The sequence below is a fragment of the Neoarius graeffei genome, chromosome 18 (genome assembly GCF_027579695.1).
Source record: "Neoarius graeffei isolate fNeoGra1 chromosome 18, fNeoGra1.pri, whole genome shotgun sequence".
NCBI classification, from domain to species: Eukaryota; Metazoa; Chordata; class Actinopteri; order Siluriformes; family Ariidae; genus Neoarius; species Neoarius graeffei.
The window spans coordinates 14,692,501-14,705,487 of NC_083586.1; the positions used below are offsets into that span (position 1 = coordinate 14,692,501).

The 12,987-nt window shown below is 42.9% G+C and overlaps 1 protein-coding gene across 1 annotated transcript in view; it reads left to right on the plus strand.

Moving 5' to 3' along the window:
• LOC132866609 (macrophage mannose receptor 1-like) overlaps nucleotides 1-12,987 on the plus strand; it is a 90,863-nt gene that overhangs the window by 11,956 nt on the left and 65,920 nt on the right. The gene's annotated exons all lie outside the window — the stretch shown is intronic.

Below are 12,987 nucleotides of genomic sequence, written 5' to 3' on the forward strand. Positions count from 1 at the left end.
TTTGTTTGTTTTGTGTTAAGACACAACATAACAGTGATATTAGATTCAAATCCGCGAAATTGCAATTATGAGGCTTAATCCATACTTTTTGTTGCTGATTCTGGTCACCCTTTCACTTGATCTCGCCACATATGTAGTTGGCTACAACTTCATTCATGGAGGCCAGACAGGCCGCACCATCTACACCCGGGACTTTCTGTTGAGCCTCATAGCTCCTTGTGCACATACTGTATCCAGTTTAATGATACATCGCTATTACCAATCGAGTGTATCAGAAGTAGCAACAACTCTAAACCAAGGAAACGTGGAAGGAAGGGAGCAGTTCGGGAGCGGATCAAAAGGCAACCCTACAGGCAACCACTTCCATCGGTTATGCTGGGTAATGTCCAGAGTTTACGGAATAAGGTGGATGAGTTGCGGGCCTGCACTCGATACCTTTCGGACTACTGGCAATCATGTCTGATCTGCTTGACAGAGAGCTGGCTCACGGAGGCGGACCCGGACTCATCTATCGACCTACAGGGCTTCACATTGGTGAGGATGGACCGCAATCTGGACTCTGGGGAAAAAGAGAGGAGGTGGTGTGTGTGTTCGTCAACAATAAGTATTGTTACCCTAAGCATATCACAATAAAGCACCGTGTCTGTACAAAGGACATTGAGTTACTTTCGCTCTGTCTAAGGCCTTATCATCTGCCTAGGGAAATTCATCAAATTAGACTTTTTGTTGTGTATATTGTGCCCTCAGCAGATACACAGGCCACCGCTACTATGCTTTATGAACTTGTGTTGCAGGCAGAGGCAGATGCTCCCGATGTGGCTAATTTTATAATGGGAGATTTCAATCTCTGTAGCCTAAAAGAACACCTACTTACGTACCAGCAATATGTCACCTGTCCCACATGTGATAAAGCCTGCCTTGACCACTGCTATGGCAACATACAGGACGCATTCTACTAAAGCATTGCTCGGTCTGGGAAACTCGGACCACAACATGATTAGACTAACTCCTGCCTATGTGCCTCAGCTTAGGCGCGAGAAGGTTAAAAAGCTGGAGGTTAAATGCTGGACTACTACCGCGACTGACGCACTTCAGGAGTGTCTTGCGCGCACAGATTGGGATGTAGTGACCGATGGGACTGACAATGTAAATGATGCAGCGTTCGCTATCGCTGGATACACACAATTCTGCAAGGACACAATTATACCCAAAAAGACTATCAAACTGTTCCCCAACAATAAACCATGGGCGACTCTGGAATTAAAACACATTCTTAATCAGAAGAAGCACTTGTTTAAATTGGGGGGAAATAGGGAAGACAAAGACTGTACAGAGGAAGATTAAAAATTTGATTCGGGACTGTAAGGCAGCATACAAACATAAACTTGAAGGGTTTTTTAAAAATAATACTAGAAGAGCATGGCAAGGGGTACAAGCAATTATAGGTTACAAGCCTAAGAATAATCTTATGGCAGTGGAGAATGAGCTTGACATGTCTAATGAGTTAAACAACTTCTATTGTAGATTTGATACACATGACTTTAAAACAGAACAGTGTTTGGCTAGCATGGAAGTCAGAGGCATGGTGGGTGTGGGTGTTGAGATTCCTACTGATGAGGTCAAAGCATTTTTTAGACGTATAAGTTCTTATAAAGCTAGTGGGCCTGACGGTATTAGCAGTAGAACACTAAAAAATGTGCGCAGATGAGCTGGCACAGCCTTTTCAGAGGCTGTTCAGCTGTCCATAGACACTGGTGTGGTGCCTAGTCTATGGAAAAAGTAATTAATAGTGCCAGTGCCCAAGAACAATAGACCTATAGAACTTAATGACTTGCACCCAGTGGCACTCACATCTACAGTGATGAAATGCTTTGAAAAAATAATTTTAAAACAGCTCCTTTCTGAGGTTTCACACCTACTAGATCCTTGCCAATTTGCCTATCGTGCCAAGAGGGGGTTTGAGGATGCGCTTCTTTCCTTGATTAATAATGTGCATGAGCACCTTGAACAAGCCAGGAGCCTGGTTAAGATTGTATTTATAGATTTTAGCAGTGCTTTTAATACAATCCAGCCGCATCTGATGGTGAGGAAACAATTACACCTTGGAGTAAATCCTAGAATTATTCTATGGATTCATGATTTCTTGACTGACCGCAGTCAGCAAGTAAAATTTAACTCACACATCTCCTCTCTCAAAAGCATTAATACTGGAGCACCACAGGGTTGCATACTATCACCCATCCTCTACACATTGTATACTAATGATTGCCAAGCATCCTCTTCAGCTCATACCTATTTTAAGTATGCTGATGATACAGCACTGGTTGGGTTTTTAGATTCCAACCCTTCATCTCTTGAAGGGTTTGAAAAGAAGGTTCAAGGATTCATTAAGTGGTGTACAAATAACTTTCTACTGGTCAATGTAAAGAAAACAAAAGAAATGATAGTAGATTTCAGTAAGAAAGGAATAACTGCATCTCCATCTGAGATTAATGGTGAACAGATAGAGCAGGTCTCATCTTACAAGTATTTAGGAATTGAAATTTATAAGTTGTGTTTAAATCAGTGTGCACAGACCAAGTGTAAGAAATTGCAACAAAGGATGTTTTTTCTTAGGAAATTAAAAGTTTTTAGATTAGATAGTGGCATTCTCCAACTATTCTACAAAGCTTTTTTGCAGAGTGTCTTGTCTTTTGGCCTAATTTGCACTTTTGGAAATATGCATGCACAGGACCATAAGAAATTACAGCACATTGTTAAATTATGGCCCTTTTCCACTACCCTTTTTCAGCTCACTTCAGCTCGCTTCAGCTCACTTCAGCCCGACACGGCTCGCGTTTCGACTACCAAAAACCAGCACGACTCAGCTCGTTTCAGCCCTGCTTAGCCCCTAAAACTCGCACCGTTTTGGAGTGGGGCTGAAGCGAGCCAAACCGTGCCGAGTGAGGCTGGAGGCGTGAGCAGACACTCCCCTGTGCACTGATTGGTGAGGAGGAGTGTCCTCACATGCCCACACACGCCCCGCGAGCGCGCTGGGATCTGTAAACACCGCAAACCCGGAAGAAGAAGAATTACGAATTACGAGAATTTCTGAAGCCTTATGCGCCTCGCCTCATCTATACGCTCTTGCCAGTCAGTATCTGTTGGCGTTGTCGGTGACAACAAGCCACAGCACCAAGACCAGCAACATTAACGACTCCATGTCCTCCATGTTTATTGTTTACTATTCGGGTCGTGAGACTACCACTTAAAAGCTCACTGAATCAGTGACATACAGAGCATCGTGGACGAGTTCGCGGAGCGCAAGGCTCGTCGTATGCCCTTCAAATAATGCGCGCAGTAGGCTATTGATGTTTTATTATATGACCCATGTACAGTATGTCACCTAATGTTTTTTTGTTTCTGAGTTACATGTTCGTTTGAAGGACTTAATGTACAAAATAACATAGTTGCACCCCGTAGTGTTGAAATTGGTAAACACAGTGCATTCAGTGAGGTTTGCACCGCCCTCCTTTTATTTCTGACTCTTCCTGTCACCGTTGCAACCTCTGAGCGCTCATTCATATGCCCTTCAAATAATGTGCGCAGTATAGGCTATTGATGTTTTATTATGAGCCATGTACAGTATCCTAATGTTTTTTGTTTCTGAGTTACATGTTCGTTTGAAGGACTTGATGTACTAAATAACATAGTTGCACCTGGTAGTGTTGAAATTGGTAAACACCGCAGTTGCGGACATTTTGTAGCCTAAAATGATGTTATGATAAGCTTTAATAAAGGGCCCGGTCATTTGCCCCGCCCCCGGCCCGGCTCTGACTTGTTCCGCCACTGTCACTGATGTCACTGTTTGCGCTGCTTAACGACATCACGTGACGTCCACCCACTTTCGCTAACTCCACCCAATGTGTCCACCCACTTCCAGCCAGCACGGTTCAGCGCGGTTGTAGTCGAAATGCAACTCCAACAGCCCCGCTCAGCTCGACTCAGCACGGCACGGCTCAGCCGCGTTTGTAGTGGAAAAGCGGCATTAGCCAGTAGGGTCATTGGAGTTGACCAGGTATCTGCAGCTCAGCTGTATAATGAACTTATTTTACAAAAGATTGAGCAAATTTTAGATGATTCAACACATCCTTTGTTTCAGAAGTTCGTCATGAATAGCAGGTCAAATGGTAGAATTTTGCAGCGAGTAATCAGGACAACTAGGTAGGGGAGAGTGGGGAGGAGTGAGCCGCTTTTTTTATTTTTGGACCCCTAGCCAAAATAAAATGGCTGAAGTTAAAATGATCCTATGCAAATGAAAGGTATTCAGAGTAGTTGCAACACGAACCAAGTTGTACAACTAATCATGCAACCATCAGTTCTACAGATGGGAGAAAAAGCCTGTTAATTTTATGGCTCACTCCTCCCGATCTAAGGGAGGTGTGAACCACCCCATGGGGAGGACTGGACCACTGGCTTGAAATCATGAACAAATGACAATTGTCATGAAATACAAACTTTTATTTGAACTGTAACAAATGAAATGTATTAAAAAAAAACAAATCAGACTGTAAAACAGTAAAGATATCAAAAAAATCTAAAATCTTAACAAAAAAAGTCCAGCTATTATAAGTTTTTTTTTGTAGGAACACGTGTTTGCACAGCAGCATTACAGTCTATAAAACATAATTAAACCTGAGGCCTGTCTTTAGCCGAAACACCAAAATAATCTGAAATGAGATACTAGTAATGGGCACGCTTAGCCAAATAACCAACTAACCTGAAATTGGAACTCAAGGCTTCTTAAAGCCTACAACAGAAGTATAGGTACCTCGTATGCCATCCCAGCATACAAAAATTAACAGCGTTTCAATTTTTGGTGATAGTTTAGAGAAAATTTGATCTTGATTAACAGGCAATATTGTTGTCCGGAGAGAAGAGATTTAACAATGGTAAGGGTTGGTAGGATTATTGGTAATCTGTGGATTATAGCCCCATACCTTAATTACATGTAAAAGTATTAGCACGGTAATGTATCACCATGACACAAGATTAGTTAAGGGAGGAGTGGGCCACTGAAGGGAGGAGTGAGCCTAGGCTCACTCCTCCCATGCACTGTGTGGCTCACTCCTCCCAAAACGACCCGCCATTGCTTCTGATGTCGACCTACATTTGAACGGAAGGATGTGGCCCAGGTTATGTCATCACACAATACCATAGTACATGCCTAATAAACAACAACAACAACAACAACGTGATTGTTATCTTGGTTTATTAGACAATAGGATGAAAAAACATGTTAAGTGAAATATTTACTTACGACCTTGAATTTTAGACTTTTGTTCTCCTATTGTGAGCAGGGTGCCAGGCTTCCATCCACTGTGGGTTGAAGTCAGGGGAATTCCCTGGTGACTTCATATGACAAGTTAACTGGGATAAACCCTGGCTAAATTTAGAAAAATTTTAAGTGGTTCACTTCTCCCCATGGCTCACTCCTCCCCACTCTCCCCTACTATAAAAGTCATTTGTGCCTACAGCAATTAGACTATATAACAATAGACCTAGTATATGCACTGTTGTATTTTAAGTTAATTTACCTCTCTGCACATCCATGCAATTCTGTCTGGTATTGCAATGTAAAGTCATAGCTTGTCCATTTTTTTTCTCTCTTTGTGTTTTCTATTTTTTCCCTTGACTTTTTATGATGCAGTGGGGCAAAAAAGTATTTAGTCAGTCACCAATTGTGCAAGTTCTCCCACTTAAAAAGATGAGAGAGGCCTGTAATTTTCATCATAGGTATACTTCAACTATGAGAGGCAAAATGAGAAAAAAAAAATCCAGAAAATCACATTGTCTGATTTTTAAAGAATTTATTTGCAAATTATGGTGGAAAATAAGTATTTGGTCAATAACAAAAGTTCATCTCAATACTTTGTTATATACCCTTTGTTGGCAATGACAGAGGTCAAACATTTTCTGTAAGTCTTCACAAGGTTTTCACACACTGTTGCTGGTATCTTGGCCCATTCCTCCATGCAGATCTCCTCTAGAGCAGTGATGTTTTGGGGCTGTCGCTGGGCAACACGGACTTTCAACTCCCTCCAAAGATTTTCTATGGGGTTGAGATCTGGAGACTGGCTAGGCCACTCCAGGACCTTGAAATGCTTCTAACGAAGCCACTCCTTCGTTGCCCGGGCGGTGTGTTTAGGATCATGGTCATGCTGAAAGACCCAGCCACGTTTCATCTTCAATGCCCTTGTTGATGGAAGTAGGTTTTCACTCAAAATCTCACGATACATGGCCCCATTCATTCTTTCCTTTACACGGATCAGTCGTCCTGGTCCCTTTGCAGAAAAACAGCCCCAAAGCATGATGTTTCCACCCCCATGCTTCACAGTAGGTATGGTGTTCTTTGGATGCAACTCAGCATTCTTTCTCCTCCAAACATGACAAGTTGAGTTTTTACCAAAAAGTTCTATTTTGGTTTCATCTGACCATATGACATTCTCCCAATCCTCTTCTGGATCATCCAAATGCTCTCTAGCAAACTTCAGATGGGCCTGGACATGTACTGGCTTAAGCAGGGGGACACGGCTGGCACTGCAGGATTTGAGTCCCTGGCGGCGTAGTGTGTTACTGATGGTAGCCTTTGTTACTTTGGTCCCAGCTCTCTGCAGGTCATTCACTAGGTCCCCCCGTGTGGTTCTGGGATTTTTGCTCACCGTTCTTGTGATCATTTTGACCCCACGGGGTGAGATCTTGCGTGGAGCCCCAGATCGAGGGAGATTATCAGTGGTCTTGTATGTCTTCCATTTTCTAATAATTGCTCCCACAGTTGATTTCTTCACACCAAGCTGCTTACCTATTGCAGATTCAGTCTTCCCAGCCTGGTGCAGGTCTACAATTTTGTTTCTGGTGTCCTTTGACAGCTCTTTGGTCTTGGCCATAGTGGAGTTTGGAGTGTGACTGTTTGAGGTTGTGGACAGGTGTCTTTTATACTGATAACGAGTTCAAACAGGTGCCATTAATACAGGTAATGAGTGGAGGACAGAGGAGCCTCTTAAAGATGAAGTTACAGGTCTGTGAGAGCCAGAAATCTTGTTTGTTTGTAGGTGATCAAATACTTATTTTACCGAGGAATTTACCAATTAATTCATTAAAAATCCTACAATGTGATTTCCTGGATTCTTTCCCCCATTCTGTCTCTCATAGTTGAAGTGTACCTATGATGAAAATTACAGGCCTCTCTCATCTTTTTAAGTGGGAGAACTTGCACAATTGGTGGCTGACTAAATACTTTTTTGCCCCACTGTGTCTCTGTATGTCTTATGTCTGTAATGTGGTATGTTTACTGTGTCATGTTATCTGTTGTATACTATATGTTTTGTGAGACGTGCAATATTGACCACATGAGTTTCCCCCTGTGGGATAAAGTTTACCTTGACCTTCCATTTCAGTAAAATTAATCTCCTAGCTAATAGAGTGGTGAATGCTATGAAATCAGCCATATATTTAGGTATCAGTAGGGTGGAGGGTAGCACACCAAAAAATGGTTACTGAAATAGGATCAAAAGGTACATTTAATATAGTAGATAGAATACTGAAGATGTCAGTCCAGTAGTTGTGAAGAGAGGGGCAAGACAAGAACATTATATATTAAAGAGGCTGGGGCTTGCTGGCATCGGTCACAGAGGGGGCTTATGTGTGGGTATATCTTAGAGAGCTTCTCCTTACTCCAGTGCGTACAGTGGAGAATCTTAAACTGTAACTGGCGCCCGCTGGAGCCAGGTAACCAGACAAAGCCCGAAGACGCTCTCAACTGCTGACAATGTCAACCAGATCAAAGACTACAAAGCCTCAGGCCGAGGTTGCAGGAGAAGAAGACACCATCCAGTCATCCCAGTCAGTTCAGGAGAATGATGACATCTGGGTATGTCAGAAATGTGATGGAATCTTTACTGACCCGAATGCCAAGATGGTGGAATGTGGGAGGTGTCATAAACATGTCTGCGCCAAATGCATGTCACTGAAGTCTCAACAATATAGCATCTTCAGTCTGGCAAATGTCATCTATTGCTGTGACATGTGTATTCATGATGTGAGATCATTCATGGAGCTCGGCACAGTTGGGAATGTGACAACAATACTCGAAAACCTTATGGAGCGAGTTAAGAAACTGGAGGGAATGTGTGCCAATATACCAGCAAATACCACCAACACTGGTCCATCTCAATTGCTCACTGAGGTTAAGATGAGAGAGATACTCAAGGACACTTATTCCTGAATTAATCAAAACAGATGACAGTGAAGGAGCGTCCTTTAGCACAGATAATGGTGAGTCTTACTTTAAGGCCCTAAGAACTTAGCTAAGCCTACTAACTCGCTATCCTTCATAGTTAAGGATGCTATGCAGCAGTACACTAGTGAAGAAAATGACAAAGAAGAAAGGGGAGTTTAACCTCATCATCCATAGAGCACAGGAGGGGAAATCTAAGAAGGAAAAGGACAGGAAGGTAGAAGACAAGGAGTTTTTCTTGAATCTGTGCAGCGAGGCACTTGATATAACAGATGTCAATGTAGTGGAGGTAGCTAGGCTTGGAAAATGGGAAGCTGGGAAAAACAGACCACTCCGAGTTAAGCTCTCGGACAAAAACGATGAGAGACGGATATACCTGAACACCTATCATCTCAGAGAAGCGGAGATGCCATATAAAGATGTTAGCATTTCCCATGATCTCACGAAGGATGAAAGATCTCAACTCAAAGATCTGGTTAGTGAAGCCAGAGAGAAGTCCCGTAATGAACCATCGGGAAACTGGGTGTATCGTGTCAGGTCATGTGGGCCCCAATGGAAACCAAAGATTGTGAGAAGACGGGGGAGTCAACCGCTGCAGGCACAAACTCAAACTGTGGAGCAGCCAGAAGTGGTTCAGGGCGCCACAGGCGGCACCCCAAGCCAATAAATTTCCATCAGCAAAGTGGGGGAGGAAATGGCAGATTAGTCTGTTTTATGACAAATGCGGGCTCACTGCCCAACAAAATGACCGAACTAAGGTTCAGAATAAACACCATGAACAAGCAACCAGATGTGATAGCCATCACAGAGGTAGTACCTAAATCCAGAACGTACAATGTGGAACCATCAGATTATCACGTTGATGATAATCTGATGGCATTCACAGCATTCACTAGTGACCTTGTAGATAAGAACAGAAGAGGTATTGTCATGTTGGTGAAATCTGACCTGAATGCCTCCCCCCTTGTAATGGACTCAACATTCAGTGAAATGTTATGGTTAAAAATTAGACTGGATAACAACAAGAGTCTTGCTGTAGGATGTATCTACAGAAGTCCAAACTCTAACCCTGAGAACTCTGCTAAATTGAACATCTTTATGCATGAATTAAAGAATCTCCCAATCTCCCATATACTGGTAATGGGTGATTTTAACATGCCTCGGATAGACTGGATCACTTGGAGCTCACCTGAGAAATACTGTATGGATTTTTTGGATAGTTGTAGGGATTCTTTTCTCTACCAACATGTAAGGGAACCGACACGTGGGCGATATGGTCAAAATCCACATACACTGGATTTGATATTCTCCAATGAGGAAAATATGGTGATTAACGTAGTCTGTGAAAGCCCGCTTGGGAAGAGTGACCATGCATGTGTTATATTTGACTTCTTGTGCCACGGGAGTCGAAACATACCAGAAAGAACTGTGTATCAATATCACAAAGGTGATTATGATGCTATGAAACGTAACCTATTGTCTATGGATTGGGACACCATTTTGAGTGAGGCAAAAAATAAATAGCATGTACGAGAAGTTTGTTGAAATTTCACTTTCAGTGCAGGATGAACATATCCCGAATAAAACAATAAGGAGTGCCTCGAAGAAGAAAGCCAAAGGCTTAGGCCGTGCTGACCTTGAACTGATCAACAGGAAACATAGAGCCTGGCAAAGGCTGATGGAAACTAGAACATCTCAGAAAGATCGCGAGTACAAAAGACTGAGAAACAAAGTAAAGTCAGCTACCAGAAGAGCACAAAGGGTTCTGGAAAAGCATATTGCCCGAGAAGTAAAACTCAATCCAAAGAAGTTTTGGGGCTATGTCAAGTCCAAGATGAAAGTCAAGGACAGGATACCTGACCTATACAGAAATGGGGAAAATAATCTGCAAGGTATGGTAGAGACGGATACAGATAAGGCAGCGGTATTGGCAAACTTTTTCCTCTCAGTATTCACGGCTGAACCAGACACTGACCCACCCTCACCTCCCTTTAGATTGGATACAAACCTGCCGAGATTAACATCAGTCGCCATCTCCGAGGACATTGTGGCCAAGCAATTGAGGAAACTCAACCCAGCCAAAGCACCAGGACCTGATCTGTTACACCCAAAAGTCCTCCATGAACTGGCAGATGTCCTCTGTATTCCGCTGGTAGTCATATACAGGAAAAGCATCAAAACTGGTGAACTTCCAGATGTATGGAGAGATGCAAATATCTCTGCCATACACAAGAAGAACGACAGACGATCAGCCAGTAATTATAGGCCGGTAAGCCTTACTTGTGTCACCTATAAGGTGCTGGAGCACATCATCAAGGAGGGTATAATGGAGCACATGGCAAATTTACATCTCTTCAGTAATTGTCAGTATGGCTTCCTGGCAGGGAGGTCAACAACACTTCAGCTCCTTCGGGTCCTGGAAGACTGGGCAGAATGGCTGGATGATGGTGGCACGCTGGATGTCTGTTACCTCGATTACCAGAAGGCCTTTGATTCTGTGCCACATAAACGCCTCATGTCAAAGGTCCGAAATTACGGTATTATGGGTCGGATATGCCAGTGGATTCAGGGTTTCCTCTCAAACAGAAGACAACGGGTACAAGTAAATGGTGCCTGTTCATCATGGGGGAACGTAACGAGCGGTATTCCCCAGGGATCCGTGCTAGGACCGGTCCTTTTTATCCTGTTCATCAACGACCTCCCCAGCAATGTTCAGTCTAATATTATGATTTACACGGATGATACCAAGTTGTACCGTAGAATTAGGTCACATGAAGATGAGCTTTTCCAGAGGGACATTGATAACCTACTATCCTGGAGTGATGACTGGTTACTTCGTTTTCACCCAGAGAAGTGTAAGGTTATGGCGGTTGGAAACAGAGAAGACCTACCAGAGAACTACTGGATGACTACAGAAGATGGGAGAAGGATGGTTCTAAGTCAGGTGAAGAAAGAGAAAGATCTGGGTATCATATGGGACAACCAAATGAAGTTCAGTGAAGAGATTGCAACCAGGGCCCAGAAGGGGAATACCATCATGGGTATTATAAGGAGAACATACACATATTTGGATGAAGAGACATTCCTGCTTCTTTATAAGAGTCTAGTTCACCCTCATCTTGAGTATGGCTCATCCATATGGTGTCCCTACCTGAAAAAGGACATAAGCACCCTAGAGACTGTGCAAAGGAGGGCCACCAGCCAAGTACCATCTTTAAAAGGTCTGAGTTATGAAGATCGTCTTAGAAAATTATGTCTACCAACCCTGGCCTTCTGTAGACTAAGGGGCGATATGATAGATACCTTTAAAATTCTCAAAGGCCTCTATGATCCCACTGCCAGCCCAACTCTCCAGCTCGCAGACCCTGGCAATACCAGAGGACACTCTCTGAAGCTGAAGAAGCAAACCGCCCATACTACCCTGCGTCAGAACTCCTTCAGCCATCGTGTATTCCAGCACTGGAATTCTCTCACTGAACACACTGTATCTGCCCCTACACTCAGCGCTTTTAAAAACCGGCTGGATGTCCATTGGCGAGACCATAGACTACTGCATAACTGGGAAGCAGTCGCAGGCATTCCTCACACATGTGCACCTCAGCTAGACCAATAACCACTATAGTTAAGAAGTGGCTAAGGATCTGGTCCCAGAGGCACCTGCGACCAGTAACACCTAAGGTAACCTAAGGTAAGGTAAGAGTCCGTGTTTGGCACAGAAAAAGGAGGAATGTACTCGATACAAGATTTTCTCCCAAATGTCCTCATCAGGCACCTCTCCAAGATCCCATTCCCAGAGGTTCTTAATGGAAGATAACGTAAGGTTGTATTCATAGCAAATTATACTATACATACAGAATATAATGCCCTTTTTACCATGGACTGGTTTTAGAAATATATCTATTTGTGTATTTGCTGGTTGAAAGGGGAAGTTAGAAGTCTTGGCACAGACAAAGCTGCGATTCTGTAGATACTGAAAAAAAAGTTTTATTCAAAGGAAATGTCTCTGTTAGTTGCTGAAACGAGGCAAAAATTCCACCAATGTACATATCACTGAAAGAAGTGATACCTGCTTGTGCCCATTAGTGATGGAGTAGGGGCATGGGGTGACCAAGACTGCATGCTAAAATGTATTTTATACTGCATCAAAATTCTGAGGGTAGATTTAGCTAAAATATTTTTAGTGTAGTGTATAGAAGGAGTGTTTCCTGAAGAATATAAGAGAGCTGGGAGGGAGGATGGTTTACAAGAGACTGATTCAATCTTCAGCCAGGCAGCAGTATCGTTTGAGTTGTCAACCTGTAACCAATGATGTAACACATGTAGATTTGTAGCCCAGTCGGAGTACTGAAAGTTGGGGAGTCCGAGTCCTCCTAGGTTCTTTGGTCTTTCGAACTTCGTTTTATGACGTCTTGGAGCCCATCCTTGCCAAAGGAACCCTGATATTACCCCGTCTAATCTATGGATAAATATTGTTAAATAAACTGGTATACATTGAAAGAGATATGAAAATCTGGGAAGAATTGTCATTTCAGTTGAATTAACACATCCAGCTAGAGATAAAGGAAGTAGTGACCAGCACTTTAGATCGTGTTTGGTTCTAGTAAGGAGAGGCTCAAAGTTTGCCCTAAAAAGATTTTCAAAGGAATTTGTACCCTGGATACATAGATATGTGAATTTATCAAGGACTATTTTAAATGGTAGTTTGTGTAGTG